Genomic DNA, 27,863 nt, shown 5'->3' on the forward strand with positions numbered 1-27,863 from the left:
AATGGGACCTGGGCTGGGCAGAAGCATCTAGAGTAGACTGAATCTAAGTGTAGACAGAACCACATGTGACAGTCTGCGGAGAAGATTGCTCAAAGCCAATAAAATGTCATTAGATTGGACATGTGCTTGGACAGCTGACTTCAGCTCTTAACCAAGACACCCACCTTTAAAGAGCTTGCCTTCCCATAGCATGTGAAAGGCTGCATCAGAGGTTGCAGTGGGGTTGCTTTTCATGCCTTGTGCCAATGGAGGGGAAGGCACAGTGCACTCTCTGTTGTGTGCCACTTTGCCTTCCTTCTGCCCATGTTTTCATTCCTCTCCTTGCTGACGATTCTTAGTAAAGTACCACCAGGGTTAGGCAAAGGGAGTGTCAAAGTTGGTGCGGATTCAGTGAGTTGTCCTTACTAACTTCAGATTGACTGAAAATCCTGCTACCCAGGGAAAAGTCTGCACAGGAATGTCTCATGCCCTCGTTCCTCATGCCATGTTGCCTGGGGCTGCACAGAACAGCACAAGCACACATACGCTGTATTCAGCTGATTGCACAATCTAATGCCAACCATCCTGCACTGTATAATCATGAAATATGGGGAAAGCATAGTGTTTGTCATGTTTTAAGAGAAAAAAAAACAAAACAACCCTTTAAATTAGAACTTCAGCCTGCTGAAAGAACTGACTTTTGGGAGAATGGGCTTGTCATCCTAAACCAGCCATGCATACCCACAAAGTGAATTGGAATAACCCAAATAAAATCAAGAATACTACTCCAGGGAGAGAGGATATTTGGTTTGTATAAACATTATTCTTGCACATGCAGATTAGTGCCAACTTACCACATTGATGGGGTTTTGTGAATACAAAACTTAGCTTGCAAATAACGGCACATGCAAACTCTTTGTTTGCAGATTTGGAAGTCAGCTGACAACTGAGGCTTAAGCAAATTTTTTCATAGCTATGTGCTAAAAAATATCTGATGCCCTGTATAATGCAATGAAGAAGCTCAGGTAGAACACTGATCTGCACTAACAGTATTTGTATTTTTTTATAGTTACCTCTATGCTTACCCTGTGATTCAGTATGATGTGGGTGAGATGTTTGTACTAGAATAAAGGAAACTCTTCAACATGGAAAATAGTACTTACTAAAATAAATCACGTTCCCAAGGGGGAAACAGCAAAATGACATGAGATTCATAGAATAAGGAATAACCAAAATTGTCCAATTATTTAAACTGAGGTATTTTTCTATCAATATAAGATCTTGCTGAGCTTCCGGAGCCTAATTTACAATAGGCATTTTGCCTGCAATTCATGATATAAATATTTTATATGATCTCCCACACTATTAGAATAATAGAGGTAGTGTTATTTAATCCACTCCTGGCGAAGCAGATGCTTGCCAGAATGCATAAAGCACTCAAGGAACTGTTTTTGCTGTAGTTGAAACTACTTGGTAGAATGATTTACCTGTTGGAGTGAGTCCAGAGAAGGGCCACGAAAATGATCAGAGGGCTGGAGCACTTCTATGAGGACAGGCTGAGAGAGTTGGAGCTGTTCAGCCTGGAGAAGAGAAGGCTCTGGGGAGACCTTATAGCAGTCTTCCAGTACCTAAAAGGGGCTTATAAGAAAAATGGGGAGAAACTCTTTAGCAGGGCCTGTTGTGATAGGACAAGGGATAATGGTTTTAAAATAGAAGGAAGCAGATTCACACTGGACATAAGGAATTTTTTTTTTTACAATGAGGGTGGTGGAACACTGGAACAGGTTGCCCAGAGAGGTGGTAGATGCCACATCCCTGGGAACATTCAAGGCCAGGTTGGATGGGGCTCTGAGCAACCTGATCTGGTTGGAGATGTCCCTGCTCCTTGCAGAGGGGTTGGACTAGAGGACCTTTAAAGGTCCCTTCCAACTCAAACTATTCTATGATTTATCTGAAGTTAGATTCCTCATTGTGGAAGTGGACTTGATGATGCTTGTGAGACACAACTTAAGGCTGTGTTGAAGCCTCATTAAAAAAAAAAAAACAACATAGTCAATGGAAATGCTGTTAACAATAGAAGAATGAAAAGACCCTCCCTAAAAGGTAAGCAGGTAAAGCAAGAGTCTTGGCTGGGTAGAAGGGCAGGGAGGGGGCTGGGAGAGACTCCATGTCTGTGAGTTCTTTGAGTTGGACTTAGTAGAAATTGTGACTACAGATAAGTGGAGTTGAGTATGCCTTTTGAAAAGTGGTTGCAAGCATAGGAACTGCAAGCCTTAGCAGAGAGCATGCAAGTGCTGTGATTTCTGTGTAGTGGCCTCAGAAAGTGTGTTGCAACCCAGCAGGAATGGAGAAGTTCAAAGTTTAATAAAGCTTTTCCTAAAAATACAAACATTGGAGTGTATTTTAATGCCTCTCATGTGATAGTCATTGCTTCTCTTACAATTTACGTGTAGTAGGTTTTGGTTACCTGTAGCTGATACATTCTGACTACAGTCCTTGGGTCTGAGGTGGGTATTTGGGTGTCATAGGAGTTAAGGGTTGGTGGTCCAGATACTCCTTCTCTACCTTCCATTTCTACAAAGTGGAGAGGAGATGAATATTGATTGCTAAGCACCATAATTTTGCACTCTAGAGTGACAGTTTAGTCATCAGAATGCCATTGTTGATAAAATCCTAAGGAAAACATTTGATGCTACGCCCATTTCCCCTGAGGTGATTGTGCCTAAAGTTGTTATGCATAGGGAATTATAAGATGACCATGTGTTGTGTGCATCTGTTAGGTGATATACTATGTCATTCAGCACTCTTCTGTTTATTTACACTTTGTTTTTCATGCTTATTGTAGCTTTTATTAATGTGTTTGATAATACGGCATCAGCTGCAAGGCACAAATGTTTACTCTGTTGGGATTTCGTCAAACTTTTTGGTATAGATTAAAAAAACTTCAGCAGCCCCTGGATGGATAGGCTTGAGTTGGAAATCTACCTGTGAGTAACAAATATTAAAATGCAGATGAGCCAGACAGGAAAAAGGGAAATTTATAATAAGGGACTGCTCTGGCAGTATTAATCTGCCTCGTGTAGACTGGGTGATGAATCATCACACATCTCCACAAGGACTGCTGCTGCTGCTGCTGCTGCTGCTGCTGGGCTCTGCGGACAAGCGGGACAATAAAACGTGTGCACGGAAGGGTGGAGGGGAGGGCACATGTGAGGGCTTAGGAAAGGGACAAAGAAAGAACAACTGTTTAAACCTGGACATCTCAAGCCTGGCCAGTAGTTCATGTTATATATAATTCAGGCAATTCATTGGGTAAATCATTTCATATGCTCCATAAAATGCAATTTGCTTCCATGGCCGAGCATGACAAAGGTTTCACAGAATTGCAGTTGGCAAAGAGCTCTTCTAGGATAGTTAATTCAGGGCCTCTGAGATTGCTGAGGCGTCTTGTCAGAACATTAAATAATCACACAATGTCATGAGGGAATATCTAATTAAGAGTTCAGTTTCTCAAGGGTCTGAGTACCTGTTACAATGTGCTGAGAACCTTTAATTCCCACCGACAAGAGCATCAGCTTAGGGTGTTCCCAGCAGGCATTTAATAGGATTGTGCCCTTACTTCATTTGGCTGGGGTAAGTCCAGGCCAGTCAGGTGAAGTGACAGTAATCAAACAAGACAAGATAATGACAAATAGCGTTACATCCCAGCAGGAATGTTATTACTTGCAGATGATGTAACAGACCCTGGTGTGAAGCCTCTGTAAAGCCTCTGCACCCCAGATTTAAGGGTGCACTGTTAGGGATTAAATTTGTGCCTTTGAGAAAGATCCGCCTGCACTCACCCCCGTGATTTAAGAAACTTCATGAGAGTTGTCTGCCTTACAAAGGTAGACAGCATTCCATCCAGTGTTTGGGAAGTATAAAGCTGGGCTAGAGCCATTTCAGGGAAAGTCGGGGGCAGAAGTTCCCTGAGCAGCATTATTGGTGTGACTTAGGCGACAGAACAAAATTTGGGGTGGACAGATGGAGACTTATCAGTAAGACTTTTTTCCCCTTTGTGCAAACCTGCAGCTACATAAAGGAGAAGAATGTTAGATCCAATCAGAAGAGAATAGATAATATATTTTGGCTTATGATACTTCTCTTAGGCAGAGGTGAAGGTAGAACTGGTGTTCTTTTATGGGTACGAAGAAGCATTACAAAAGGAGTAAATGAGAAAGGAGCATGGCATTATGTTAAGCACTTTTGGGACAGTGAAAAGTTAAAATCAATCTGTGTGTTGTCAGGCTCTTAAGTGAGGAATGATGCATTAGACTACCTGATTTTATTTGATTTGTTGGGAAACCAGAGCTGCTTCTGTTTCATGAACAGAATTACAGGCTTCATTTACAGAGAGATGCAAAGCGCACATATCATTCTGGAAGAGATCAACATAAGCGTTTTCTATATCATGAGTAATGTTTACTGGAAGAAATCAAATTACTGTTACACAGACCATCTGTTTTCTTTGCATGCAATTATGTAAGTGTTTTAGGACAAGTCATCCTATTCAATAAATTGTAAATCTTTTATGGGAAGGCACTGTTTTCTGTAATAAAATCTATTTTTATGATAAATGTAAGAGTTTTAAATACTGGTTTCTTCTGCATAAATACAGTGTTCATAGTGTTCATAACATAAATAGTAAGGGTGTACAGCATCAGTTATTATCTGTCAATAACTTAATTTTAGGGCTTTTTGGGTAGCCATTTTTTGGATATTTGTTGGATCTGCAACTCATTGGGGTTCAGCTATTATAGGAAATAACATAATGAGTGATATGGTCCATTTATAGCCAGAGAAGTTGCTTCCTACCTACATGTAGTACATAGGGTCTCTATTTTGTAGCACGCCTGCTGTGATCCAAGTGAACACAAGGGAAGATGATTGTCCATTGTCTAAATGCTTACACTTGGAAAGACTGAAGAAAAAAGGCATGGCTTGTTGGAAAATTACCCTGTGGAATGACATTACAGAACTTTGAATTTATGGTGTAAGAATAAGTCAATAACTGAGTATGAGATTTACTTCACGTTTAAGGGTAGCATATTCACAGATGTAGATGGTCCCATTCATTTTAGTGGATGCTTAATTGAGCCTGCCATTTTATTTTGTCTTCATTTCTGTCAGCTTCCCTGATTTGTATGTTGTCTTTGGGTGCACATAGGTTGCTCTTGAATTCAGAGAAAGCTGAAGGTCTGCATCTTAAGCAAAGTCTCCTCTGATTTCAAAAGTAGCTGTGTGCATGCAGTACCAAAGTTGTGCTGTATTGTATCAAATGTCCCTGAAATAAAATAAAGGAAAAAAAATTGTAAGTAACACAACTGGAAATTCCCTGAGAAGGCTGGCTGTCCTTCTCAATGAGATTGGCAAGTCTGAATTTCATTTGTTCAGATACTTTTAAAACAATGGTGTTTTGTCTGAATAATTAAGCTGCTTAGTGAGGTTTGAAAAGTTTATGGTGCTAAATTCTTGCTTTTTCTTGGGTAAACATGAAGAGGCAAAGAGGGAAACAGATGGAGCATGCACCTGTGAAAATGATAATGCCTACACTCTGGTGCCATCCCATGGTACAGAGGAAGCTTTCTGTCCAGAGAAACATCTGATGAAATAAAAGGCCCCTTAAGTCCTTCTGTGAAGGCAGAACTCAAGATCTCCATGTCCCATTTACTCCCACTTTTATACTGTCACTTGTGAATTGCTACTATGTGGCACATGGAAAGCTGCTTACCAAACTTTGCTACTCAGTTCTAGCACCTGCCCAGACTTGGAGCTTAGCTAGATCAGTCAAGAATCTGATGGGAACTAGGTCATCAGTTAATCTTGCTTTATTGGTCTGCATTAATTCAGTAACAGGAAAAAAGCAGAACAAGTTGAATGGCTTACAAAATCATATAGGTAATAGAGAGTGAAAGATAAAATAAAAAATAAAAATGCAATTAGTAGTGGTCTAGCAGTTTTACCCCATTCACAGAATTTCGTATTCAAATTCAGCATCTTTTCTTTCAGAAAAGTATTAAATAAAAGATCAATTGTTACTTTTTTTTTCCCCAGTTTTTCTTTTTAATTCCACTCTTCTTTTATTCAGAGGGAAGAAAACTGCAAGCAAATTAAGTATTTCATAGAATCACAGAATCATGTTGGTTAGAACAGACCTCCGGAGTGCATTAACAATGTCCTAGTCCAAGTGAGGGAAACGTAAATAACGTTGCTCAGGGCCTTGTTCAGTTGAGTCTGGAGTCTCTACAAGGGTGGAGATTCATCAGCCTCTCCCAGCCACCTGTTCCTCAGCCTTCCTTTTGCTGCTGATGTTCCCCTAGAAGCTCGTCTGGTTGCTCCTCATGTCCCTCATCAGCTTTAAGTCCAGCTGAGGTCTGGATTCCCCAATTTCATCCAAGCAGGCCAGAACAAGGAAGTTCTGCACTGCTCCCAGGCAACCCTCCCTGCCTCTTCACCCTCTCTCTGTCCACACTGCCCTTCTGCTGTGCTTGCATGACTTTCCACATAGCAAGCTGGGAAGCTGATACCAATGATGGTCTTAGATTTTTCAGGTCATCCTTCTTACTTCCCACCCTTACATCTTCACATCCCCAAATATTTTTTTCAGCAAGATACAGCAGTGTAATCTGAAGGATATAAAAATATTCTATTTCCACAAAGTTTTCTTTTTTAGCATGACTTTTCATTTGTATGTTAGTAAATTTAGTACAGGTTGGTTTTTGGTTTTTTAAACGGTTTGTTTAGATGTCAAGTGTTTTGAATTTTTTTTCTTTTAGCCAGAACTTTGGAACAGTCACCGTAAGTTCTCTAATAGCTTCAGTAGAATAGGCACTATATGTTCCAGTTGCACGGTCTGTTTTTATCCAAGAAAGATGTATAGATGTATTTACAATTGTCATGAAGATATTTGACTAGTTCTAAGAACAATAAAGAACACTGCTTCTTGTAAATTATCATATTTTTATTATTAAGAAATAATTCAGCAAAATTACTTAATTTGGTGAGTAGTAAAGAGAGTGGTAAACCATGAATTACTGTTGTCATAGTTACACTGTGTTTTGATTGATATAGTAGTTGAGTTCATCTAAACAGTAATAAAATAATTTGCTCAATGAGCAATGACAATGAGTATCTTAAAATAAATGTACAGAACTCCTGACTCCATTTTAAGGGCAGTAAGTAGAGAATACTGTTGTTTATTTTAAGAATTTCCTGTGTCTACAGTGCTGATTACACTGAAGTGGGAATCAATGCCAAGGTGCCATATAGGAGACTTTATTTATAGTAGCTTTAAGTGATCTAAAGAGGAAAGATAGATTTTGATACCCATGACCTTTAATAGAAAAATCTCTGAAGAGAAGTTTGCAGTTTCACCTCCAAAGTTACCCCTAGTGAAAGTCCTTTATACTTCAAGCTTTGTGAGGCAATTATTAAAATAATTATCCATTCTTGGTTTCTTTTTTTTCTGAATTATTACAGTCTCTTGGTATTCAGTTAACAATTCAGAAAAATTATTCAGGGGAGCTCTGAAATCCTCAAAGCTAGACATTTGCCCATTTCTGCTTTTAATAATGTTCTCAAGTGCAGTATGTTTGGGGGTTTGCATGTTTGCTTTTCTCCCATGGCAGCGCAGTGGTTGTAGAGGATGTGATTCTTTTGTACGTTCTGAATTCTCTTCAACTTCTCCACCAGAAGCACTGATTTTCTGGAGGAAATGGAGCAGAAAAGTGCCATAGATGATTATCGTGCTTGACTTTGAACTGGTCTCCCATAGCTCCCTTGGTGGTACAAGGAGGAAAAGAGGGAAACAGAAATGCTCGGTCACCATTCTGAAATATATTTAGGTCTGAGCAGCTCCACCCTAAAGACAAAAAGTCTGTAGATGTTCAAAAAGACCACAAAAGCAATGGATAATCTTTAAGGGAGACATTCTGGAGTGAAAAGCAAGTAGAAAAGGTAGTTTAGAGAAGGTACAGGGAAGAGAAGATGTGTAGAATGACGAGATTGAATGAATATTTCAGAAAGGATCATGGTCATTGCTGTAGTGTCTGAATAGTGGGACAGAAATTTTTAAAATACATGCATTTAACACTGATGAAGTAAAAACATACTTCAAATGTGCACAATTAACTAGCAGAACTGCTTGCTATAAGATACTATTGAGTAAAACACTGGAAACTCTCCTCATGTATGTCTCTCCGCAATTAAATAGGGCAGCATAAAAGATTCTGGCACTTACTAAGCAATGATTCCCCCAGACTGCTTATTTGGAAAGCATCTCTTGGGGTTTTTATTCCTCGATATTGGCTACTGTTGAAGGCAGGAGGTAGGAACTACTTAAATTATAGTGTGATTTGAAATGGTCGCTCCCATGCCTTCATATGCCACATTTGGTCTCTATGTCCTCTCTGTCACAGGAAACCATCTTACACCCAGAGCAAGAAACATAAATTCCCTTGGCTGTTCCTTATCTGTAAGGGACCTGATGCATGAGTGGACTAGAGAAAAGAAAGACAGAAAAACTCCAAAGACCTATAGATCATCTTGCTGGCAGGGTGAGTAAATGTCCTGGCATCTCAGTCTTGTGTTGTCAGGTGTTCTTGCTTTAGGTGTTGCCTCAGGAGTGTCCTCTCCAGTAATTTTTGAGAAAAAGATGATAAAAATGTCTCCTGTTTCCAGGTCTCTGACACTAGTGCCCTGCATATGTTCAGAAGTACCGAGACAGACACCTCCTATATTTTTAGTTTAAGCCTTGAACATGCATTTAATAAAATAGATAGTTCTGTGTCTTGGGGATTTTTATGTATGTGGTGCTGTTAAAGCCCTTTATCGAAGTATTACCGAATAAGTCCACGCTTCTCATGATTCAAAAAGAGATCCAAAAGAGGAAAGAAAGGAAGAAAACTCATTTTCCCAGTGCTGACTGTACTTAGACTCCTACAGATCTGGGCCTGGATTCCATGCTTTCCCTAGGCAATTTTTTCTTGCTTACAAAACACAGTGGAAAAAAAATTACCTAGCTGAGAAGCAAATGTGTAATCCACTTATATGATAGTCAGAACTTAATTATATGATCCCCTTTTCTTTCTGCGTTTGCCTACTCCAAAATGTGGTAGAGGCAGAGACCGCAGCAGAGTCTGGAGCGTTTCCTCTGGTTCATAGCAGTGAGCCAGGAGGTCTGTGAAGTGCCAACAAGCCAATCCAACAGATTCAAGGGTCTCATGTACAGAGGATGACTTATTTTTCAAAAAGATGATCCAAATCGAAACAGATGACTAACATGGCAGAAAATCTAAACAAAACTTCAAGATTCTCTCGGAGTCCTCCATCTGGTGGTTTGTGTCTCTACAAAAGACATAATAAAAATGTTGCCCTCCTCCATTGGGACAGCTGAAAGTCCCTCTGAGTGTGTGCTTCCCCACTGTATTCAGTCCTGCCCATTTCTGCACCCTAAACACTGCCAAGGCCCTGTCTGCTTCTGTCTTCTGCGCCAGGGCAAAAAGCATGAGCTGAATGAGCAGAGTAAACCCGTCTTCCCTGGAACCTAGGCCCAGTGGATACTTTTCTTTTAAAGAAAATGTAGAGCAGCTGAATTACCGTTTTAGCTGTGTGACAACCCACCCCAGCTAGGAACCTTTAGGCAATTTGCCAGAGCCTGCAACACAATAGAACAAAATGAAGGGTGCTCCAGAGGACAGATACTTTCCTGCCAACAGCTCTCTGATATGCAATGCAATATCTAGCAGTATAATAGCGCCTTTACAATTGCTACTAGATGAGGTGTTTAGTATAATATTAGGCTGTTTTTCTTAGCATACAAGCAATATTTGGGCTTTGATGAAAGCCTGCTTTTTCCTAACGCATATTCTTTGACGGGATCTGTGTAAACACGAAGGCTGTTTGGACTTTGCCTTACTCTCCAGTCAGAAGAAGGGGCATTTTGTTGGGTTTGCTTTTTGTTTTGCTTTGGGTTTTTTTTCAGTCAAAACTGTTCTGAGTGTGCTGAAAGATTATGCTGGTGCACAGAATTTTTACAGAATTGTTACTCCCTTGCCCACTCTGAACCTGATGGAAACAGCCCTGTTCTTTGTTGCTGGACTCTGGGATCCATAGGGAAAGGTGTTCAGGGGCTGGGGAGTCACTTTTCTGCTCTAGCACCTGCTTCTTGCCTCCTTGTGGAAAAAGCAGTGGAGCAGGCACAGCCTGTGGGCGTAGGTTTGTCCATACTTCATAAATAACACAGTATCTTCTTCAACAACGTAATTACACTCTCTTATTTTAATACAGTAGTGTACTTTCTGAACCACCACTTATTTCTCCCTAGTTCTACTTTATTTTATATAATCCCTGTGCAATGAGGATGGACTTGATGTCCATTGACACAGTGATGCCATCAAGTGAGGGCCGGTATGACTGATAACAATAAAGGTGTTCAGTAAATGTGTCAACATAGTTGAAGAGTAAAGTTAATATTATTTTTATTTTTAAAAGCATTTCTATGTGTATTGATTTTGCAATTCACATATAAAATAAAATCGTCCTCAAACTCAAATCTTATTGAAGCTTCATGAACTACAGGGAAAATAAGAAGTTGGTAAATGATTAAACGTATAATTAAAGGTTTCACATTTAATCCTGTCACTGCAGTGATTTATGGTTTCCATTATTTCGTCTAAGTAATGCACTTCTTTTTTCTTCTAGTGTTTTTTCTTTCATTCATTGCTGTTAGTGTCTGTAATCTTATGGTAAGGAAATTTATCACAAGGACAACATTTATGTCCTCAGATGCAAGGTACAGAGAGAGTTAAATAAAAATATAGAAGATGCAATATACTTCCCACTGCAGTTGGTGGGAGAATTGTGAAGTGTTTACAATGTTGGGCCAGAAATGCTTTATATGTAAGAACAAAGGGCAGGATGTAGTTGCTGTGCTTCTCTGCTGTCATATTTAGGGCTGAAACAGGTGTCTTCAGTAGCCAGTCCCAGGAAGGCTCAATAAAGACATAGGGCTGGGACACACAATCTCCCTCTGTAGTGCATGCCAGGATTGGGTGGAAACCTGCAGACGCAGCAGAAATTGCCTTGAAATAGCCCATAGCAAAAGCTGAGCAGAGCCCAGTGCCTACAGGCTGCAGAGTCCAGGCTCTTCTCCGGAGGTAGGTCGGTTCCCACAGCAGGGTTTTTTAAAAGGACTCATCAGGCTTTGTGGTCACCATTGCAGCCCGACAGATCTGTGGGAGCTCATTGCTTGTGTGAAACTGAGGGTTCTTCCCTTCCTTAGCCTAGGCTAGAGAACCACTCCCCAGTCATGTTCTCCAGACCAGCTTGTAGTTCTGCTGGAAACTGGGTGTCCACACCCCTTCAGGGTGAGTAGAGCCTGAAAACAAGACCCCTTCACACTTATGTGAATGCTCCAGCTGTATGCATGTGTAATACAGGATCCTACCTCTTCCAGGTGCACCCTAGAAACCAAGGGTATTTTCTGAGGGGTGCAAATTTGCCTGTGCCTGTTAGGTGTATGCTGAGCAGATCAGAGATTTTGGGGCTTAGGTGTTGTTTCAGGGTTGCAGGGGCTCCTGAATTTGAGATGAGCACCTTGTTGCTGATGTGGAGTTGTTAGTGGGACTTCAAAGAGTAGGACAGAATGAGAAATGAGCTACAGCAGCCAATGAACAAGTGTTTTCTGGTGACAGTTTTCATATTCAGACTTAAATTTGTATGCGGTCCAAAATTCCTCTTGACCAAGAACCCACTTAAAGAAATAAGATTTCTTCTCCTACCAACATGTGGAACTAAGATTCTCATCTTAAAGTCACTTCATACAAGAACTGCTGTTCTTTTCCAAACTATTGCAGGATGCAATACCTTGGGTTTTATTTCCGGTTGGGAGTTTGAATTCACACCCACGATAACTTTACCTAGAGCTGTTAACCATAGTAGAAAAAAGTATATTGTCTTGTCTTTAGTGCTTTAACCTAAATATGGTTTATAGATGCACTTATTGACAGTTCACAGCAACGATTAATACAGTTTAATTATGCTCTATTGAAGGTATTGTAATTTACTTTCTCCACTTTCTCCACTACTGCTATTGTATAATGTAACTGTGTTCTTCTTATTTTTTGTCTCACTGAAAATATTTGGGCCATTTTGTTTTAATCCTCTGCAACAATTACAGTAGAAACTTCTGAGAAGAAATCTTTACAAAATTGTAGCAGAATAAAAGAGCATAAAAGTGAGTTTTCTTGAGAAATGTTTATGTAGAAAGGACTTCTGTTTTGTCTTTCTGTAGTATGTCTCTGTCTTTCAGGCAAGTTTTTCATTGCCCTAATATTTTCCAGCTATTGTTTCATTTCTGTTGTTGTTTCTTTCTTTCTTTGTTTTGGCTTTTTTTTTTTTTTCTGGCACAGTGTTTTATGAAAGGTCACCAAAAAGAAAATGCCGTTCCAGGAAGTTAAAAGAAGTCTTAACTCTAGTACTGCCTTCCTTAATATTTTTTGAGGATGATATTGCTGCTTTTTGAGTAAATGTGTGTTTGTTTTAGGGAAGAACTTGTTCACATGAAACTTTGTGATTTTTCCTTGAGTGATAATAGGTAGTTTAAGATCTGTCAATCCACATGAGAAGTTTCTGTTGCTCTACTTGATCACCAGACCTTTAATTGGCAGCCTGGCATTTTCTCTGCCATTGCAGTCCCCTTTTGAATATGAAGTCTCAAAATTTTCTAACAGCTTTCTGCAGATCTGACTAACTTAATTAACAGTTGGTCATTACCTCTCCTTCAGAATAACAATTAAACATGTGCAACAAATCTAGTCCTACAGCAGTATTGTGTTTTACCCTCTTACTCACCTCTTGCTGTTGTTGAAAGTCTCTTGGTGTAACCCATTTTACAGGTACAAGAGGTAAGTGTAGCATCAGCTGCCTTCCTTATGAGAAGCTTCCAGAAGAGTATTGCTATGTCCTGCCATCCATAATATTTAGCCTTGTATATGCTTAGGAGTAAATAATGTGTATTTTGGACCGCCATATACACATTTATTTTGACAACACCTGGTTGGTTTTTTATGTTTTTTTTTTTTTCATTTATCAGACAAATGCCTCTTTTCACAATAGACTGAACAGCTTTTGCTTCTTCTGAAACATAGAAACCTAGCGTGTTAATTCATTTGAGCTTGAGCTTGCCCTTTTACTGTTTATGATCAAAAGTGTTAGCAAGACCCTTGGGGCAAACTCTTTGTTGGAATGAAATGGCACGGGTTGTTTGAAGTCAGCTGGTACAGCAGAGAGGAATTTGGCCCCTGGTCCATATGCTGATGGACTATACTGGAGTTTTTACCTGTACTACTGCCATATAAGAGTACAAGTTTGCAGGCAGAGTATTTTTTTCTGTCATCTGCCTGACTCAGTATTGGTTGGACTCTCTAGATGCTACAGTATTACATATGCCATATTTAAATTTAAGAGACAGAATAGACATTTCCATGGACTGGGAAATCATATGCAAAGCTCGAGGCCTGTAGTGTAGGATACAAAAATTACAGTCGAGATCTCTGAAAATGCAAGTTCAAACCAGAAATTTTGCTGCTCAGATGGGAGTCCTGTTGAGGTAGAAAAGTCCTTTTTTTTTTTTATATTGCATATTACATGTTTTTGACTTTTTAGTATGCAGCTCTTATGTGACATTACAGCTGTATCTTCAGAAATCATGGGGAAAACCGGCTTTCTGTAGATAAGGAGTAATAGACACAAGGGAAATGGCACTTGTTTTCTGAAATGTATATATTCTGTTATGCACTGCTGCATAGTGGGAGCAAGCAACTAAGAAGAGTTGATTCAGTGAGAAGTTTATGCAGAGGAGAGTTAGCATTGTGATGTGAATACATGTGTGAATTTTTATTGCTTACTTGCTTCCAGGCTAAAGTTTTCTACCAAAAGAACCTCAAGCCATGAGAGACCTCAGGACCCACACGAGGAGTTTTTCAGAGAGGGGATTATCACTTTTTTGATCATTGAGTTCTTTAGGAACTCTGACAGGCATCACATAAAGCTTCTGGCTGAAGCAGCGCATCTGCAATTTGACATGGTAAGCAGAGGCGTGCAGAGAGCTGGGCTGCTGCCCAGCGCCTCTGATACGGCATGAGGCAGCCCTGGTCCCAAGGTGCAGTGCCTGCAGCTGGTTTCTGCCATTTCCAACACAAGACAACGTTGTGTAAAAACCAGACACTGAAGCTGTTCCTTTAATTCTCTCCTGTTCTGCTGTGCTGAAGCCAGATGATATAATTCACTTGCTCCCCTCATATATTTACTACAAAGGAATAAAGTGCCATTCCCAAGATCTGCTGGAGTCAGATTGTCCTGGAATTTGTGGCAGGGACCTTACTTTCTTGTATCACTATAATGTATCAGGATGAAGATTTGTAGCAGAATGGGATACAGTCAGAGAGAGAAATAACTGATGTTGAATTTAATGATTGTGCGACACGCTCTGATTCTTGGTTTCCCAATTTTCAATACAATTCCTATAAAATTATTATAAACACTTAGCAAATATTATTGGGTTAACCTGGACTTTTAGTACTCAGGAAAACAGCACAAGTTTTCTGCAACTTCGGAGCCAGACCTTCTGATGTAACAGAAAGGCAACACTTCTCTTTCTAACTACCTAATCCATACAAGAAAAAATGACTGAAAGGGACTCAATTTATTTCCCACAAACCAGTAACAGCTACCTCACCTTGCTTACCTCCCACTGCATCTGCTTTGATGAAATAATTGCATTCATTCTTGCTGAAATATTAGCATGAAATAATATTTGCATTTAAAGCAACGTGTGTTTGAGCTTCATAGTTAATACTATGCTAAGGCAAAAGATGTTATTTTATTCACTGTTTCTGGCAGCACAAGGTTATACATAGAGCTGAAGTTTATTAAGTTGCTCTTCCAATTGTAAGCAATAAAAAATGCTTCTCTTTTGCAAGACAAAGAGTAAACTTGGGGTACCATTATTTAGCAGCTTTTAAAGACTGACAGGAAGGTAGCAATTGCACTGTGGAATTAGAGTTTTATAGGCTAGCCTAATACATAATAATGTTTTTTAATGGATATGAAATAAGAATGAAAAGGAAGATAAATTGTTTAGTGAGGCTTATGCCTTTTTTTCTTGATATACAGGTTTGTGGAGTGGGAGGGGGAAGGAAGGTAGAGTGAATGGGAATCCTTGGGGAATTTTTGAATGGAAGGAGGACAATTCTGATGGGTTTGATAGGAGAATAACTGGCTTCCTTACTTGTGTGATTGCCTCTGGCTTTTGTATTTAAGAGGCAGTAAAATTGCATCGATGGGCAAAAAAAAAATGATGCTTTGGAGCAATAAAGACTGAAGGTTAATGAAAATGAGAGGTATCTTAAGTAAACGAGGAAAACCTGTGGAAAAGGCCAGAGTGCCTGGAGCAATATTTAAGCGAACAAAATAAATGTGGTAGATGGGGAGAAAGAGAATTGGTGTGATGAGATTGATCATATTTTTGTTCTCACAATGTATGGGATTTATTCATTATTTTGTCTTTGTGTATCTCCCACCAATCTGGGTTTGAGCATATCTGACTCCACTTACTACATTATTCTTTTTCTCTGTATTCACCAAAACTTTTTGAGAAAAATACTCTAAATTACAACTGAAGGTAACTTAAATGGTTAGATCCTTAAGTAAGTTAATTGAATATTAAATCCATATCCACATAGCTCTCTAGCCTTTTTGTCTTTCTTTTTGCTCAGGCAACCCTAGACTAGCCTGGGAGATTTTTCTGACTTCAAATGCATTAAATATATTGATCTGCAGAAAGCTTTGGCGTCAGGCTGTCTGTAGCCTGTGTCATGCTGTTGGAAAGGAAATGCTTTTGCCTCTATCTACAGAAGAAACAAAATGAAAAACATTATCAGGGTTTCAAATCTCTATGAAAGCTGGAGAGGCCAGGGGAACTGGCTAATAGCAGCTGTATTGCAATTAGTGGGGAAGAGCTTGACTAAGAGCAGCAATGATTCTTTTTAGCATCTCAGAAAACTTTAAACAGTATATTTTTGGAAAAACTATTTGTTCAGAAATAACCTGTATAGTCAGCATATACCTTCTCACCAGGCTCAGCAGCATTTTGGAGGGGATACTTTACTTCTCCTTCCACATTTATAACGTCATGTTCTTTCCTTATAATGGAGTTCCCTTAATGTCAGTGCAGTTTTCATTGTGTTCTTGACTACCTTCAGGCTGTCAGGGGACCGTATAAGGCCACTTAATTCTGCCTCATACTTTCCTTTACTTTTTAAGTAAGTTGCTTAGGTTCAATCCCACATTGGATTTGCGAACTAGGGGTGCTTCTGGGTGCTGTCTGCTCTTTGGAGAGGGGAGCTGGTCTGAGCTTTGTTTTTAAAATGTTGTTTATGAATGTTGATACTTTTTTTTTTTCTCTCCTTAAAACATTTCTGTAAGTATTTCAGCTCTTATGGTAGTTCATACCTCAGTGCAGGCATTGCAGGTGTTTCATGTGCTTTTTGTTTTACTTAGGTAACATAAGACTTTCATCAGGTGCTTAACAGGTTTCCCTAAAAAAGGTCTATAGGGATCCATTTTTCTGAGTGTCAGTGCCACTTCCACAGGTGCTGCTGTTTGCTTTCTTAATTCTGTTATTCAGTTATCCTCCCAAAGTAGAGGAGAGCCTCCCTGTAAGGCCCAAGTGAAAGCTGTTTTCTCTTTACAGCCAATTAGTTCTTAGCTGGGTTTATCAGCCAGCACTGGAGTTCATCTTGCTGTGGAGCTGTGCTGAAGTGAAAAAAGCAAATTCTTCTAGTGAGACAGACCTGCCTTGTGAATGGAGGTAATATGTATTTCCTAGATTACATCTTGTAGTTAGTGTGCTGGGTTTTGGTAGCAGAGGGGCTACAGTGGTGGCTTCTTTGAGAAGCTGCTAGAGGCTTCCCCTTTGCCTAGTGGACCTGGTTGGCTCCAGGGTCGACCCACTGCTAGCTGGGGGTCCAGCCAATTTGTGATACTGTATTTAAGAAGGGGAAAACAAAACAGCAGTGTGTGAAGAGAGCAGGAGGTGTGGGCCTTGTCCCCAACTGCCTGGTGGCTGGCTGTGGCCTAGCCCTGCAGAGAAGAGTAAGAATATGAGAGAAATACCTCTGCAGAGGCCGAGGTCAGTAAAGAAGGAGGAGGAAGAGTAAAGTTGGTCCTGGCAGGGATTCCTGTGCAGCCTGTGGTGAGGCAGGCCAGGCTGTCCCCCTGCAGCCCATGGAGGAGCAGAGATCCACCTGCAGCCCGTGGAGGACCCCATGCTAGAGCAGGTGGATGCCTGAAGGAGGCTGTGGCCTGGGGAGGGCCCATGCTGGGGCTAAACTGTGACAGTTAGATATCACAAAAATACATTTAAAAAAAAAATCTTTGGTTTGCTAAAGGAAGTGTTTTACCAGACTGATTTATGTGTGTTATGCTTCAGCTTTGAAATGCAATTTTCTATAGTGCATAAATAAGGGTGCTGCTGGGGTGGGTTCAAATTGTTTTCTGTTGTGTAGCTGTTTAGTATACTCATTGTGGTAATAAAGGAAGAGGGATTGGAAGTTGTATTTCTTCAGTATCAGGGTGGCAGTGACTTCCTGGAAGAAAACATAGGGCTGTTTAATCTATCAGGCACTAGTGGCTTAGGGTCCAATGAAGGCAGAGAGGGGTGAGATGGCAGGGGGAAAGAGGGGAGTTTTGAAGTTGTATCTCAAATTACATGAACACTGGTGCTATTTGCTCTTTGATTGTTGTGTGACCTCTGCTATTATGTAGAAACTTAAATGAGGAGTACAGGATTGGAAGGGACCTCCTGAGTCATTCTGTCTTTCCTCTTGCCGTTACAGCTGCTGCAGTGTATAAATCCCTTTGAGAAGGCTGTCATAGTCCATCTTCAATTTAGCAGGGTTCTTTGCCCTGTTATAGGCTGATTGTTCCCCAGCTGAGCTCCTGTGAAAATTAGAAGCCTTCTAATTTTTGTCTAAGGCAAGTTCAAAGCCAGTTTATTCATATTTGTTTTACTGCCAATATTATCTATTAGCTTAAATGATTTTGCCTTTCTGTGACTGTGAAACTTTCTCAGGCTTTAATTTTGTGAGAGTTAACAAGCTAAGGCCTTTTGAAATGTGTCTTTTCAGGTCAGTGGGGTGGGGAGGTGAGTTTTGTTGTTGTTTTGCTATTTTGATTAGGTGTTCTGTCTATTTTTTTCAATTAAAAATTGTTCTTGCTTTAGGATGTGTAAAAAAAAAAAAACAAACAAAAAAACCTATGATCACTCAGCATTTCAAAGGATTTCTGCAGGATTGATGCTTCCTTATGTTACACATTTCTTGATATATCTTGGGCTCTTTTACAGAGAGCAAGCATATTGGTAGCTTGTAGGCCCCTTGAGTAAGATGAATCTCCCCTAGCTTTCTGTATTTGTGTCTGAACTAATCGCCTTGGGCTCTCTGTATAGTCAATGGAGAGAAATAGGTAGAGCTAGGGCTGAATGAATCTGGTCTATTTTAGACATCTAATTTAGGTTTAAAGAAATCACACCCTAAATCTCTGAGAATCATGGAAGCCTGAGGTGGCTTGCATTGGTGAGAATTCCTGCATTTAATAAGAATAATCCTACTCCTTCTGACTGGCAGATGAGCTCCTGGTTTACAGAGGTACTTCTTGTTAATGTCTGAGTACAAGTCCTTGTGTATATAATGGGAACATACGAGATTATAATGGTACTGCTTCTCAGTTCTTAAGGTATGTTATCAAATGATGAAGACAAAAGCTAAGACCTGCTTTAGATATGCTTGTACAAAATGGACCTATTTATTGTATGTTTCTGGAATAATAGACATGGAGGGCTGATTCTGCACTTAATTTTGCAAAACGCACATTTTTTTGAACTGTCTCCAAGCTTTGTAGGAGTATCTTGGACAAAGATGTGCTTTTGTTCTTTTTTTTTTTTTTTTTTTAAGCTCCTTAAAGTTGTTAGATGTCAGATAGGGCAGTGGGACTTTTTGGCTGCTGCCAAGGAACAGGAAGGCAGACAGAGGACCTCAGACAGTATAAAACTTTATTGTTAATGGTTTCAGTTGAACCACACTTTCTGCAATCTGACCTACTAGCTAATATTCCAGTAATATCATTGAGGACCTAGAGCAGAGCAAGAATTTTCAAGGTTGGTCAGTGCTACGCAGACCTTGAAGGAAGTACAAAAGTGTTCAAAATGCTTGAAGGCCAATTTTCAGTCTTGTGCTAAAGCCACGGATCAGCTTGGGCTTGTATTGATTTAGCGTTCTCAGTCAATCCCTTTTCTAAGGAGGCAACAATGTCTGTAAAGGCTTTCTGAATGGCAGTTATTCAGAATTATTTGTAACAGCCTATTTGGAAATGCTTCACAGCTGTCCGCAGGCCTTGTAAGCAGCATATCAAGAAATGTACTCAAAGCTAGTACAAGACTATCAAAAAGTGGCTCCTCCAACACATATACTGGTGGTCAGTGATGATCATAATGACTCTACTCGTACTTAAAAATGTGTCTAGCTTCTCTCCCCAAAGTGAAATTCCTTGCCCAGAATGACTGGTCCTCAAACCAAGAAATATTAGTCCTTCTGGGCTGAAGGGCCAGTGCGAGCTGTGGAAACTTTCTGCTTTCCTGGGGAAAGGGGAAGCGTGTTCCTTTGTTTTGCTTGCAGACAGTATCTGTGCAGAGCTGCTCAGATACACAGAGAGGTGAGATGGATAAGAGGGGTGAATGCAGCTGAGACAGTCCAAAGTGTGTGGATGAGCTGATGCCCTGTGTGGGGCAGATACTTGTGTTCTGTGGTACATACATCCAAAATGAATGGAGAGGCTGTTATTGCTGTGAAATGTAAAGGTAATGAAATTATGTGCATGATATCAGAAGAGGTTTGGATTAGGTATTATGTCTTGATCACACCATCCTGTGTATATAGAAGTCCCACTTATAGGCTTGTCTGCCAAGGCAGAAAATGAAGTGTATAGCTTTTGTGTGTTGCCACTTTATAGGGTTTGAAATATTGATTTATTTTCATGGGAGAGCTGCACTTTCTGAAATGATGATAACATTCATCTAGTTTACATTTGCTGATATGATGGCTGTACATCACCTTGATGGTTTATGAATGGACAAAATAAAATTTAATACCAAGTCATTCTTAGTCACAAGTCACACTGCTATTTGACTTGGCATGTACAGACCTCACTGTACAATTGTGTTTTTGTGTGGGAAGAGCTGATGGATGCTGCCCAGAGTGTTTGTTCCCATTGAGAAGCAGCTGCCAGAGCCTTTTGATGTCACTGCAGAATTTCCCTACTTCTTTATCCTTGCAGTTGCTCCTATACTTGTAGGACTGAGGAATTATTTTTAGGACAGTGTGGCTCATCTAATACTATGTTCCTGCTCAATCTGTAGACCTTGTGTAGCATCTACTTCTTAATTAACAGCACTGTCCTATGTAGTCTAACGATACTGTTCCTAATTTGTATCACACTTCACTATCACTTCAGATCACACTTTTCTCTATCATTCCATTGCCAGTTTACTTGAAGACTTGTAAGCCAACTACAAATGATGAGAGCTCATTTTCTCATTTGGCTATACCTTCTGTCATGGAATGAAAGCTTTATGGGTTACCAGAGGGAAACTGTTAAGCTTGTCTCATTCGTTTATAACCTAGCTTTGTGGGATTCCACAGTGCTATTGTAACTTTACCTTGGGAATAATATTTGTTATAATGATGAGTATTGTAAAGATTGGAATTTCATAGGACCATAATGCTGGTGTTATCCATCTCTTCTCCAGTATCATCTGCTGTTGCAGTATAAGGATCATCATCTGCCTTTAGAAGACTACCTTTAGGGTTTGGCTTTGGTGATAAGAGGTTGACCTTGATGCCCTCTCCAGGCCTAGAATACCATGTTTGGAACATACCGGCTTTGTTTTGCTGGCTTTTAAAGGACTTAACTCTGTTTCCTTTCAAGAATTTATTAGTGAAGTTGTGGAGTGTGTTTTAAAATTAGGTCATCCTACTTGTTGTGAGTCCAACTTGTAATCACTGGTTTGTCCGTTCTCCTCTGGTGTAACAAACAAGGCTTCCTCCCTGCCCCTGTGAACAAGTACAGCTAATAACTTGAGCTTCTTGCTGTATTTAAATTACTACAAATTCTACTAATTGATGTAAAACTGACTTAAAAAAAAATTTAAAATTCCGAACACCTTGTATCTGAAAAAGGAAATTGGATACTCTCAAATCTGAAATACATCAGGATGTACTCACTTAGGTGCTACAGTACTACTTCATTTCAAACTTGTAGCATTTTAAAAAATTAAAATCTCTGCAGGTTACATGTGTAGTGTTAATTCATAATCATGTGTCTATATACACATATGCAAGAATACAGGCTGGATATCTAGACTGATAGATCTGTAATTACTTAAAGTTATCTTAAGATATTAAGTCTGACAGCATGAGCTGCTTTTTTCAGTCCTCTAGCAATTTCTCCCAAACAACATGTTCCACTTCTCTCTTGTGAACTGATTTTTCTCAGTTCTTGGCTTGCTGGAGAGCTGCTCAGGCACTACTTGGGACAATATGGAAACTAATGCATCTAGGGAAGAGAAAGGAGGCCAATCCACACAGTCATCCTTCAAAAGACTGAAGGTAATAATTACTTACTGAAAGAGATAAGGATAAGGAGCAAAGATGCCTATTTCAGCTGTAAAATGTTTGGACTCCTGAAGTATTTAGGTAATGAGTTAGAAAACCTACTTGCAATCGAGTCTTTTCAGATATTTTACAGAGAAGCAATGTGGATTATTCTAGTTCAGCTTTATGAAACCTTTAGAGGCTTTGAAACTTGTCGTTTTAGAATAGAATAGTTAGAGTTGGAAGGGACCTTCAACGGTCATCTAGTCCAACCCCCCTGCAAGAAGCAGGGACATCCCTGACTAGATCAGGTTGCTCAGAGCCTCATCCAGCCTGGCCTTGAACGATTCCAGGGATGGGGCATCCACCACCTCTCTGGGCAACCTGTTCCAGTGCTCTACAACTCTCATTGTAAAAAATGTTTTTCTAATATCTAATCTAAACCTACCTCCTTCTAATTTAAACCCATTACCCCTTGTTCTATCACAACAGGCCCCTATTGTTTTGTGCTTGAAGAAAACCACGCCTTTGGACAGTGCAAAATCAGTTCGTGTCAAAAGGTCTATTTTCAGTCTTGAGTCCAGTTGATTGGAGCCACAAAAGCTGTTGGACAAAATACTATCATATTACTGAAGGATTTCAGCTTTTAGAAAATAGTATGTTTGACAGAATATTTATTCCAAAATTTCTACCCAGGACCTTGTGGTAATAAGACCAACTAATTGTCTAATATTAGACAATTATTGTGGACAATAGTATAGTCTAATTGTACTATATGATAAAATTCTAACAACATGCTAATCAGATTTATTTTTAAAATTTTCTTTTTTTAATACCTCAAGTACACTGGAAACAAAAATTTACAAAAGAAAGCACTCTTTTGCTCTTTGATATCTGGATGGTACTTTAAAGGTGATTTGACTTTTTAAAAAATGGAATTAATAGTAGTAAACTGCACATCAGCTGAGAACAGTATGAGTCCCTTGTTAAAAAGGTTCATTAGATAATTAGTAGTAAGGAAAAACAAATCAGAGCACTAAGTTTGATATCAAGGTAGTTTTGGTTTAATTGTAGTATGTGAAACTACTATGGGTACTGTCTTATGTTTCTGAAGGATCACCACATACAAGACTGTTTAGAAATTGTGATATAACTATAGATAAATTTTAACACATGAAATAAAACTTTACAATATGTAGGAAGAATAATCTCCTCAAGACAGTTTGGAGTACGGGACCTTTCTATGAAAATTTCTTAGCAAGCATAGTGCTTTCTCATGAAAATATGCATGTTCCTTACTTGTTGTAATCAAGACAATCCAATGTTTAAAAATGTTAAATGTAGATTTTGTTGGAATAAAAACACAAGGTATTTGCTAGAATGTGCATACTTTGAGGGAAAATATTTAAATACAATATATTAGGTGCTTCTGTAAGAGTGGGAGGTATCACATAAAAGCCTCTAAAATGGGAGACACTAGCAGCAAGTCAATGGAACTCATTCATATTGCAAGATTGACCCATATGATCCATTGGACTTCTGCCTTTTTTTCCATGACCCAAACACTTTGCTGTGAGGTCCAAAAGAGTTCAGTGGCAGAGGGCCATCAGCTTAGGATGGTCATGACTGGATTGGGCTAGAGGAAGAAAAAAAGTTGGAGAGTCATACACTTCTGTGTTTCATTTCCTCTGCTGTTTTCCTCCACAGATCTCCCTATTACCACCAGCACCTTGGATCTCCTGCAGTGTCTTGCGCTGCTTCCTCTGCATGGCATCTGCAGTAGCTGATGCGAAACCCAGCATGTGAGATGCTTTGGTGTAGGATTCCAGTAAAGGAGATTTTAGACCATGTACCCACTCTCTCTCTTCCAGTTGTGCTGGGTTGCAAAGGTGCTCTCACTGGCTGCTAAAGGCAAAGTCTCTGACATGGGTAGGATGAGACCAGTATGGCAGGAGTAAGGGAAGGATGGAGAAAGCAAGAAGAAAATGGAAGTGGAGCACTCCAGCTTCTTGTCTCTCTTACCTGATAAGTGGACTGGGATACTCTGTGTGATCAGAGCAGGGATGTAGAGGAAGCAGAGATCAAAATGGCAAACATGGAGGCATATTGAGCCAGGGAACTAGGAATGAATTGATGAACTTTGCTATCAAATTAGTACACATCTCATTTCCTTTATTATTTTTGATCCTTCAGATTTTAATCTCTCTGGATCTGCATTTTTAATAACTCTTCTACTACTCTATTTGGAGTCCTTTTTCTTACAGATCTACATACCCTATTGTAGTATCCAAGAAGAGCAATTTTTGCATTCCTTATTCAGAGCTAAAATATCTTCTGTGTTATATTTGAAACTTAAGATGTATTTTGGATAGACTGAGGCAATCAGTTGGACTCAGGTTTTTTTTGCTGATTAAAATATAAAACTATTGTCTGAGTGCAGAAAAAAAAAGCTAGTCACATAAGAAACGGTAAAAAAAAACGGTAAAAAAAAAACAAAAACCTTGAAATAAACTTTTTGTTAGATGTGTGGACAAAATATTTTGCAGCCTTCTCCTTCTGTTTTCCATTATCATGCAAGACTACATTTTTTGACTGTCCTGTATCTTTCTGTAGAGAATTTATCCAGTTCTGTGTGACACAGGATATAATAGTCTGGCTGTTGCTGGAGTGCTTCTATAAATTCAAAATATTCTTCAGCTTTTAAGGCAATAAAAAACCCACTTCAAACTTCTGAAGACTGATGCAGCATAATGCATATACATAAATTTCTGAGCCATGAAAATCCTCAGCTGGTCTGTATGTTGGTGTTAGTACAGGTCAAAGGTGTTTCTGGAGGTTCACAACCTGCATGTGTCCTCCCCTACATCAGCCAAAACCATACCTCTACAAACAAAAACTGTGACACTTCCCTGTTCCTTTGGAAGCTCCATGACCATCACAGCAGGAAACTTAGTTCTCCTTTTTTGTCAGTGTGCAAGAAAAAGTGACATCTGGGGAAAGTATACATACCAGGCAGAGGAATGTTAGTATTAAGCTTCCACTGCATTAAACCCAGCATGCTGTTCTTTGTGTAAAAGAAATCTTTTCTATCAATACTAGGTCTTGGTGACCCTAGTGGCCTTGAGACTTCTAGTTCATAAATGTTGTAGTATGAAAAGGCCCTCTAAGTCATATGATCTGGTCCCATATCAGTTTTTAATTTCAAAACTTGATTTTCAGGAATGCTACTTAAATGACAGTCTATGCGGAACAGAAACAGATTGGCATTGCTTTGCCAGGAGGAAGGCAAATGTTTACCTCTGCTCTTAAGTAGCACCAAGAGCCTCCTTTAGCTTTTAAAATTGAAGGGGTAAAGCTTTCAGCTACAAAGGTGACTGTGAAGTTCTGACATCCTTTTGTTTCATGTTTGTACAGCATCAAATATGATGGGGTCCTAGCCTGTGGTTAAGACTTCTGAAGGCTGTGGTGTATCAACAGAAATTGTTCTAAGTGGAGATTTCAGAACTGACTGTGACTTGGTCTCATTCCTATTGGCATGGCTTATCCTATGTTTCTGAAAGACATCCATGTGATTCTAATATTGCTTAGTTCATAACTAATAACAACTAGCTCAGTGCCTAAAGCAAAGGAGACCTTGTATGAGAGCAGACTTTCTGTTCATTTAGTCCACAGAGGCAATCTTGGGTCTTTTCTCAAACTAGTTGTGGCCAGTGTCCCTCCACTGAGGGAATGAGAGCCCTCAAAATCTTTTTATTTTTTTATTTTTATTTTTTATAATAAATCAGTATGAAATTATTTTTTGGAAGATTTAAGTTGCATCCACACTGCCACAATATTCTTGCTTGTTCACTTATAATAAATAAGTATGAAATTATTTTTTGGAAGATTTAAGTTGCATCCACACTGCCACAATATTCTTGCTTGTTCAATGAACAACTTGGGAGATGAGAGAAAACCTGTTAAAATTTACTACAGATTTCCCAAAAAGGGTCTGGAACAAGACATAAGGAGAAACAAGTAGATCCACTACAACTTTAGATAACAGAGCAATTCTTACAAAGCGTATGGAGGGGTTGCATTTGGGGATGAGGGGATGGGTGTTTTGGTTTTTTGTTAGTTTAATTTTTAACAGATCCTATGTAGTATATTTCAGGGCCTGAATAGACAGTTCACATTTCTCTTTCCATTCCCATTCTGAAGTACAAGAAAAACAATTTCAATCTTTTCTCACTTCCCTTCTGGTGTTATTATAATACGTTTCCTGGGCATCTTGTGAGATAAACGTAACAAGTGTTAGCACATAGCTATTAAATCTTCCAAGGCTGTGAAATAGCTGTTTCTGTCTGTCCACTCAGAGCCTTATAATAAAGCACCTTTTAACTACAAAATCTATCAAAGGTATATGAAAGTACTCGTGTCCTGTGTTTTCCCATTCTGCTTCCTTTCAAGCCTCGAATGTACAAAATAACATCAATGTCAACTGTTACTCTAGATTCATGCATGAACAACTGAGAGTAATAGTATCATTTTTTTTTTTATGGCTTCATCATGGGACTCAAATAATACAACCTTTGCTGTTCAATACTAATTTTGATACTTGTCCAAGATGAGCTCTAGAATCCAGATGCTGTTTCAATCATGTCTTGTACTTGGTAGTATAAACTATTACTGACTTTAGTTTAAGCTTAGAATTTGTTCCACCCTGCACTATTTAAAACCTATCCCTCCCACCCCTAGATCTGTTCTGCACTTGAGCGCAGCGCATCTTTTCTCCACCACATGCACAGAGTAACTTACTATTTTTGGCCCATTAATCTGTATAATGCAATGCATGTGACATTTCTGGAGTTAACTCACTTTTCTATAAATTAGAACATTTTTGGGAGAGGAAACATTTTAATGGGAGTTTGAGGCTTTTTTAGTGGTGTGTGGGTTTTCTTTTTCTTTTTTTTTTTTTTCCTATTAATTCTACTACAGATAAGTGATTTTAAGGCAGTTGGGATGAGGAACTTAGTGTTGCTATATCTTCAAACACATGCATATTCTTCTTTCACTTAATTTAAATGTCTTACTAAAAAACACAATCCACTAAAAATAAGTCTAGTAGATATGAAAGTGTCTACTAACTTTTTTAAATTGGAGGTCAAAAGATTTTTTTTTCTTTTGTCCTGCATCTTCAGACCCACAGATTATGTTTTGTTACAATGCTTTGGTTCCTACAGGCAAGCCAAACACTTGTCCTCAAAGTTGTCTCCAAATTTTCTTGCTTTCCTGTTCTAATCTGCCATTACAATCAAGAAACAAGATACTTGCTGAAATTCTCCAAGGAGAATTTTTATTTCACTAATAATCCCCATCCCAGGAAGCTTTATAGCTGTGTTTCTTTACTGTATTGTAAGGGAATAATGTGACTACTACTGAAAGCAAAATACAGGGTTGACCGGAATTGAATTTCTCAAGTCAATGTTCCCATAGTAAATTGAATAATTCCACAGTACATCTATGCCTTCTCTTAACACATTGTTTAAGGCCAGATATTGTGTGGAGTAGGGTGCTGTTGTTCACAAAGCAAGTGATTTTATTCATAGCTTGCTTTATTTCAGGAATTTGTAGAGCCATACCACTACACTACCCTCCTCTCCCTGGCAGTAGCTGTATCTGCTCTAGTCAGATGTGCAGCACCTACAGAGATCAGAGTGTCTGCTCTATGTCAATTGGACATAGTATCATTTCTTTAAAAATTAGATGGGCTTAATAGCAATTTTAAGATACAGTATTTAACATAGGCTGCAGGGAAAATAGGTTTCATACTGTGATTTCTGCATACATTTTTTACTGTAACTATAGCAGTCAATTACTACTTTATAAACTTGGTATAAACTCTTCAGTGAAAGAACAAAGGTGTGCTCCTCACACAAATAAAAAAAAAAGAAAGAAAAAGCCTGGCTTTTACCCCCTCCCTTTCCTTTGTTCTTTTTTTTTTTTTTTTTGAAGGGCTTAGCCGTAGAGTAACAGTCTGCTATCTGCCCTCAGCTCTGAGCACAAGGCCTGGGTTGGGGTTCAGTGGGATTACAAGTCACAGTAGGGATGTATCTTCCTCTCCTTACCTCCTCTCTAGCAGGTATGTGGTGTCAGGTG

General features: G+C 39.2%; 1 protein-coding gene across 3 annotated transcripts in view; it reads left to right on the top strand.

The window, feature by feature from the left end:
* Window positions 1-27,863, top strand: part of LOC104479324 (poly(rC)-binding protein 3) — a 524,839-nt gene that overhangs the window by 96,975 nt on the left and 400,001 nt on the right. For all 3 annotated transcript variants that reach the window (XM_086740457.1, XM_086740459.1, XM_086740456.1), the window contains exon 2: window positions 8,436-8,573. The gene's annotated coding sequence lies outside the window, so the exon portion shown is untranslated. The remainder of the gene's footprint in view (window positions 1-8,435; window positions 8,574-27,863) is intronic.

This window comes from Chlamydotis macqueenii, chromosome 2 (genome assembly GCF_036417535.1).
Source record: "Chlamydotis macqueenii isolate bChlMac1 chromosome 2, bChlMac1.mat, whole genome shotgun sequence".
Taxonomy (NCBI): Eukaryota; Metazoa; Chordata; class Aves; order Otidiformes; family Otididae; genus Chlamydotis; species Chlamydotis macqueenii.